Source organism: Coregonus lavaretus (genome assembly GCF_964263955.1).
Source record: "Coregonus lavaretus genome assembly, chromosome: 16".
Classification (NCBI taxonomy): Eukaryota; Metazoa; Chordata; class Actinopteri; order Salmoniformes; family Salmonidae; genus Coregonus; species Coregonus lavaretus.
This window is the reverse complement of record NC_140003.1, coordinates 40,335,253-40,343,070: the sequence shown is the minus strand read 5'-3', so window position 1 is coordinate 40,343,070 and position 7,818 is coordinate 40,335,253. Positions and strand designations below refer to the sequence as shown.

The window sequence follows — 7,818 nt, the reverse complement described above, 5'->3', positions numbered from 1 at the left end:
GTGTCCTTTGACAGCTCTTTGGTCTTGGCCATAGTGGAGTTTGGAGTGTGACTGTTTGAGGTTGTGGACAGGTGTCTTTTATACTGATAACAAGTTCAAACAGGTGCCATTAATACAGGTAACGAGTGGAGGACAGAGGAGCCTCTTAAAGAATAAGTTACAGGTCTGTGAGAGCCAGAAATCTTGCTTGTTTGTAGGTGACCAAATACTTATTTTCCACCATAATTTGCAAATAAATTCATTACAAATCCTACAATGTGATTTTCTGGATTTTTTTTCCTCAATTTGTCTGTCATAGTTGACGTGTACCTATGATGAAAATTACAGGCCTCTCTCATCTTTTTAAGTGGGAGAACTTGCACAATTGGTGGCTGACTAAATACTTTTTTTCCCCACTGTATAAGGTGCCGTTTGAGAGAAACTCTCAAAGAAACAAACAGGTCAGACGAGCATATGTGGATGTAAGTACGATATTGACTGCAGTACACTACGCGCAACATTGTTTCCCAATGTACTGGATAACACCATATTGACTACTTTTGTTCTTTGTTTTCAGGGTGTACTGGAAATGGATGCTCATGCAATCCCACATGAGTTCATCTTTATAGATGAGGCTGGGTTCAACCTAGCAAAGACCAGAAGAAGGGGGAGAAATGTAATTGACCACAGAGCCATTATAGATGTTCCTGGCCAACGTGGTGGAAACATCACAATGTGCGCTGCCATCTCCAATAAGCATGGTGTCCTCCACCGTCATGCCAACCTTGGACCATACAACACAGCCCATATTCTCACATTTCTGGACAGACTCCACAACATTCTCATACCAACAGAGCGTATGAATGATGCAGACCATCAAAGAACCCGGTACGTTGTAGTATGGGACAACGTGAGCTTTCATCATGCAGCCCCAGTCCAAAACTGGTTTGCTGACCACCCACCATTTCTCGTGCAATACCTCCCACCATACTCACCATTTCTGAACCCCATAGAAGAGTTCTTTTCGGCATGGCGGTAGAAGGTATACGACCGGCAGCCTTTGTGCGCATGCCTCTTGTGCAGGCTATGGAAGAGGCATGTGATGAGATTGATGTGGGTGCAATTCAGGGATGGATAAGGCACTCAAGGCACTTCTTCCCTCGATGTCTGGCAAGGGAAGATATTGCCTGTGATGTGGACGAGGCGTTGTGGCCAGACCCTGCTGTGCGGCAAGATGCTGACTAATTATCTTTCTTTTCTATATATTTTCTCTGCACATTTTTTCTGCAATTTTCTTTTTCAGTTTACTGTTTTTTGTGAGCATATTTTTGTTCAGTCCAATGTAAATATATCTGCTGTGCATATGTTGCACTGACTTGTTTAGTGAAAAAATAAAAAAATGAATGTTTCAACAGCATGTGTGTGTATCTGCAAATATTTATGTGCATGTGAACAATCTGAAGAATATTCAGCAAATTTGAACTATTTTAGCATTATGGCAAAGCATACTAAAGATGAGTGTGCTTTTCATTATGCCCAAAAGTGTGTAGTTGGTTAGACAAAAATCTGGCAATATGAATAAAGTGTGTGCCATTTCGTGCAAACGTTTGATTTTGATAATGCTGTATGTAATTTTGGTTGCAGTGCTTCATTTTGCAGGATATATGAGGTGTTTTGCAGTTTGGGTGTGTGGTTTTGTGAATTGTGTTAAGTATTTTGATAAAACCAGCCTATTTTGCAAAATTGTGTTTTAGCAATTGGGAAAAACTGTAAGTTTCAACTTCCTACATCAAAAAGTATTATTATACACTGAGTGTACAAAACAATAAGAACACCTGCTCTTTCAATGACATAGACCAGTGTTTCCCAACCACAGGTGTACTACTGTAGGACCCCTGTGGGGTACTTGGCCTATCCACAGGGGGTACTTGAGAAGAGTCCTGAGACCATAGGCCTTCTGGTAAAATACACTATGAGGGGGTACTCTGAGCAAATCAAAATTCAGTTGGTGGTACAGTAACCGAAAATGGTTGGGAACCACTGACATAGACTGACCAGGTGAATCTGGGTGAAAGCTATGATTCCTTATTGACGTTACTTGTTAAATCCACTTCAATCTGTGTATATGAATGGGGGGAGACCGGTTAAAGAAGGATTTTTAAGCCTTGAGACATGTATTGTGTATGTGTGCCATTCAGAGGGTGAATGGACAAGACAAATTATTGAAGTGCCTTTGAACAGGGTATGGTAGTAGGTGACAGGCGCCCTGGTTTGTGTCAAGAACTGCAACGCTGCTGGGTTTTTCACCCTCAACAGTTTCCTGTGTGTATCAAGAACGGTCCTCCAAACAAAGGACATCCAGCCAACTTGACACAACTGTGGGAAGCATTGGAGTCAACACGGGCCAGCATCCCTATGTAACGCTTTGGGCACCTTTTAGAATCCATGCACTACGAATTGAGGCTGTTTTGAGGGCAAGGTGTTTTTAATGTTTAGGAAGGTGTTCTTAATGCTTTGTGTAGGTCCTATGGGTAGCTAAAATGGTAAATTAACTTTCTGGCCATTTACCTCGCTGAATAACAGTTGTCTGCTTCAAATAAACTCGTGGTTGATCCCGAACACTCAAAGGCTTTATTTCACGCTAGGTTACAACCTTCAAGAGGAAGAGCCATCGAGTCTCCGCCTACCAGACTCAAGCTGAGGGAGCATGAAAAAGGATAGCAACAATGTGAGACGACACCTAAAGTGCAGCTTTCATGAATCGGATTTGAAACAGCACTGTGAAGCCGGACCACTGCGGTTAACGGGAGGAACAAACGGACAATAGCCTACCTTCTCCTAAAACAATGAAGACGGGGCACATTTCCTAGGTAAGGCTTTAATTATTCCCTGCAGGATTTGCAGGCAGTTGCGCCTCATGCTTCAGAGCGCTTTGTGCTAAAAGCCCGCATTAGACTACATTTTAACTATGAGCAGTCACTTGGCAAAAGATGTGGCTCAAGAGATTCAACCAGCGGTCGATGTGGTTTTTAGAATGGATGTATAAACGAAACATAATTGGGCAAGAATATTCAATAGCAAATAAATAGCCTGAACGGTTTACATTAACGGTTTTATCTTTGCACAGTCAGAATGATAAAAGAACCATAGCCTACTGCACTGTTATATTGTTTTTATCCTAGGCTATCATCATACTAGCCTACTACTGAATAGATTTAGAAGCTAACGACAACCTTTGGATCATAATTAAAGCATGCAATACCGCGTGCGTCAACATTGTAGCCAAGCCACACATTTAACACACAGCCTACTTTGTGTAAATACAGTGGGGGAAAAAAGTGTTTAGTCAGCCACCAATTGTGCAAGTTCTCCCACTTAAAAAGATGAGAGGCCTGTAATTTTCATCATAGGTACACGTCAACTATGACAGACAAAATGAGAAAAAAATCCAGAAAATCACATTGTAGGATTTTAAATGAATTTATTTGCAAATTATAGTGGAAAATAAGTATTTGGTCAATAACAAAAGTTTCTCAATACTTTGTTATATACCCTTTGTTGGCAATGACACAGGTCAAACGTTTTCTGTAAGTCTTCACAAGGTTTTCACACACTGCAGGTCTACAATTTTGTTTCTGGTGTCCTTTGACAGCTCTTTGGTCTTGGCCATAGTGGAATGCAAATTAATTACTTAAAAATCATACAATGTGATTTTCTGGATTTTTGTTTTAGATTCCGTCTCTCACAGTTGAAGTGTACCTATGATAAAAATTACAGACCTCTACATGCTTTGTAAGTAGGAAAACCTGCAAAATCGGCAGTGTATCAAATACTTGTTCTCCCCACTGTATAGCAGTGGTGTGTGTTTGTATTGTTGAGATATAGCAGTGGTGTGTGTTTGTATTGTTGAGATATAGCAGTGGTGTGTGTTTGTATTGTTGAGATATAGCAGTGGTGTGTGTTTGTATTGTTGAGTTATAGCAGTGGTGTGTGTTTGTATTGTTGAGTTATAGCAGTGGTGTGTGTTTGTATTGTTGAGATATAGCAGTGGTGTGTGTTTGTATTGTTGAGTTATAGCAGTGGTGTGTGTTTGTATTGTTGAGATATAGCAGTGGTGTGTGTTTGTATTGTTGAGATATAGCAGTGGTGTGTGTTTGTATTGTTGAGATATAGCAGTGGTGTGTGTTTGTATTGTTGAGATATAGCAGTGGTGTGTGTTTGTATTGTTGAGTTATAGCAGTGGTGTGTGTTTGTATTGTTGAGTTATAGCAGTGGTGTGTGTTTGTATTGTTGAGATATAGCAGTGGTGTGTGTTTTTATTGTTGAGATATAGCAGTGGTGTGTGTTTCTATTGTTGAGATATAGCAGTGGTGTGTGTTTGTATTGTTGAGTTGTAATAAGGGTGTCTTTTTTTCATTTTTTGATTGTCCAAACTCTTGGGGTCTGTTATAATATGGGCTCAGCAGTTATTCAGTACCCCCGAGAGAGATGGAGCTGTGGGATCAGTCAGTGACAGAATGTGCAGCTCTCCCCAGCTCTATTCTGTATTTATATATTTATCTATCCATTCATCTGCTACATGGACTAGAGCGTGACACTAGATGTGCACTCTCTTTCTCAAGCTATCCTCTCTGTCTTGCTCACTGTCTTTTCTTTCTTTCTTTCTTTCTTTCTTTCTTTCTTTCTTTCTTTCTTTCTTTCTTTCTTTCTTTCTTTCTTTCGCCCTCTTTTCTCACCTCTCTCGCTCTCTCTATTAATTTTCAATTTAAGGGGCTTTATTGGCATGGGAAATATAAGTTTACACTCACAAAAGTTCCAAAAGAATAAAGACATTTCAAGTGTCATTATGTCTATATACGGTGTTGTAATGATGTGCAAATAGTTAAAGTACAAAAAGGAAAATAAATAAACATAAATATAGGTTGTATTTACAATGGTGTTTGTTCTTCACTGGTTGCCCTTTTCTTGTGGCAACAGGTCACAAATCTGTCACAAACGTTGAGAGACGGGTCAGACCAAGGTGCAGCGTGAAAAGCGTACATGTTTATTAACTAAATAAACATTCAACAAAACAAGAAACAACGTAACGTGAAGTCCAAAGGGCTATACACATACCAGCCTAACAGGAACAAGATCCCACAACTAAGGTAGGCAAACAGGCTACTTAAGGATGATCCCCAATCAGAGACAACGGTCGACAGCTGCCTCTGATTGGGAACCACACCCGGCCAAACATAGAAACACAACCTAGAACTGCAACATAGAAATAGATTAAACATAGAATATATAACATAGAATTCCACACCCTGACTCAACAAACAAGAGTTCTATAGGTCAGGGCGTGACAACATCTTGCTGATGCTATGACGCTGTCATAGTCCATGTGGGGTCAAACGACATCAGGAGGGCTAGCTCAGAACATCTGAAAAATGGATTTTAAAGAACTGATTTTAGCATTAAAAGACTCAAAAAAACGGTCAATCATTTCAGGTCCAGTACCACTCGCCTACAAATTCTCACAAGGCACCCCAACCTCCACCCCCTTTTTCTCCGTCTTTTCTTCATGCGAATTACAGGGATTTGGGCCTGGTCTCGAGAAAGCAGTATATCCTTCGCGTTGGACTCCTTAAAATAAAAAGATTTGTCCAGTTTGAGGTGAGTAATCGCTGTTATGATGTCCAGAAGCTCTTTTCGGTCATAAGAGATGGTAGCAGCAACATTATGTACAAAATAAGTTACAAACAATGCGAAAAAACAAACAAAATAGCACAGTTTGATTTGTTGATTTGATTTGAATTGGTTAGGAGCCCGTAAAACGGCAGCCATCCCCCCTTGGCATTACATGTATAAGCCAAGCTGTCACATGAAACCGCTCGCATGTGCAGTGCTCGTTTGACCACAGTGTTTTCCCGCTAATTGCATTATGGAATGAACATTCACGCGTAACCTACTGCCTTGTGCGAATTGCTGCGCTTATAATGTGAAGAAATAATAGTTTATTAACATTTTAAGCTAAATGTTCTGATCTGTTGCATCCGACTCATTGCTTTTTAACGTTGTTTTTAAATGTAGCCTAAGCATACTGGTTGGATGAATTTGGGATCTATCGTCCCATAACAGTCCCAGGGTCTGTTTGGAATACAGTGCTTTCGGAAAGTTCAGACCCCTTCCCTTTTTCCACATTTTGCTAAGTTATTAAATGGCAAAAATGTCTGTTTTTGCTTTGTCATTATGAGGTATTGTGTGTAGATTAACAAGGAAAAAAAACAATTTAATCAATTTTAGAATAAGGCTGTAATGTAACAATGTGGAAAAAGTCAAGAGGTCTGAATACATTCCGAATGCACTGTAGGCTAGTTCTTTCTCGAATAGGTACACTTTTCTACTATGGGGGATAGTGTCAACGATGTAGTGATGGTGTGGTGGGGAATCAGGCGCAGAAGCAGAGGTACAGTCCAACAAGACTTTACTATGCAAAATAATCCACAAACGGCAGGATGCCAAACAGACGCGCACAGGCGTCAACACACGATCGCACGAAACACAGTGTGCAAAACTCTCCTAAACAGAGGAGGACACTACTAATCCTGGCGTACTGGAAAAATAACACAGCTACGCAACCATCTGACAAGCGACAATTACACACAACACTATACACACAAACAGGGACCTAAATAGGGTGCATAATGAGACCTAACACAAAACAGGTGTGGCTAACAGACAAAACTAATCAAACAGGAAACACAGAACATAGAACGGTGGCAGCTAGAATTCCGGAGACGACGAACGCTGAAGCCTGCCCGAACAAGGGAGAGAGGCAGCCTCGGCCGAAACCGTGACAGTACCCCCCCCTTGACGCGCGGCTCCAGACGCGCGCCGACTCCGGCCTTGGGGACGACCCGGAGGCCGCGGCGCAGGGCGCGTCGGATACCCCCGATGGAATTCCGTCAGGAGCGACGGGTCCAAGATGTCTCTCCTCGGCACCCAGCACCGCTCCTCCGGACCGTACCCCTCCCACTCCACTAGATACTGAAGACCCCCTCTCCGACGTCTAGAATCCAAGATGGATCTCACGGTGTACGCCGGTGCCCCCTCGATGTCCAACGGGGGCGGGGGGGTCTCCAAGATCTCATGTTCTTGGAGGGGGCCTGCTACCACCGGCCTGAGAAGGGACACATGGAACGAGGGGTTAATACACTTATACTCAACTGGTAACTGTAATCTATAACATACCTCGTTCAACCTTCTCAGGACTTTAAATGGCCCCACAAACCGCCGACCCAGTTTCCGACAGGGCAGGCGGAGGGGCAGGTTTCTGGCAGAGAGCCAGACTCGATCTCCAGGTGCGTACACAGGCCCCTCACTGCGGTGTAGGTCGGCGCTCGTCTTCTGTCGACGTATGGCACGCTGCAGATGGACGTGTGCAGCGTTCCACGTCTCCTCCGAGCGCCGCACCCACTCATCCACAGCGGGGGCCTCGATCTGGCTCTCATGCCATGGTGCCAGAACCGGCTGGTACCCTAAAACACACTGAAAAGGGGTTAGTTGGGTGGAGGAGTGGCGGAGAGAGTTCTGTGCCATCTCGGCCCAGGGCACATATCTCGCCCACTCCTCCGGCCGGTCCCGGCAGTATGTTCTGAGAAACCTGCCCACATCCTGGTTTACGCGTTCCACCTGCCCATTACTCTCCGGGTGGTAACCCGAGGTGAGGCTCACCAAGACCCCCAACCGCTCCATAAAAGCTCTCCAGACTCTGGAGGTGAATTGGGGACCCCGGTCAGCCACAATGTCCTCGGGCACCCCGTAGTGCCGGAACACATGAGTGAATAGTGCTTCGGC

The 7,818-nt window shown here is 43.2% G+C and overlaps 1 protein-coding gene across 3 annotated transcripts in view; it reads left to right on the top strand.

Moving 5' to 3' along the window:
* Positions 1–2,673: 2,673 nt before the first annotated feature.
* Positions 2,674–7,818, top strand: part of LOC311143947 (beta-galactoside alpha-2,6-sialyltransferase 2-like) — a 71,159-nt gene continuing 66,014 nt past the window's right edge. Inside the window, exon 1 of one of the 3 annotated variants that reach the window (XM_084179847.1) lies at positions 2,674–2,849. The gene's annotated coding sequence lies outside the window, so the exon portion shown is untranslated. Of the gene's footprint in view, positions 2,850–5,013; positions 5,127–7,818 lie in introns of those variants that run through there. The other 2 variants (XM_084179850.1, XM_084179848.1) reach the window with 2 other exon arrangements.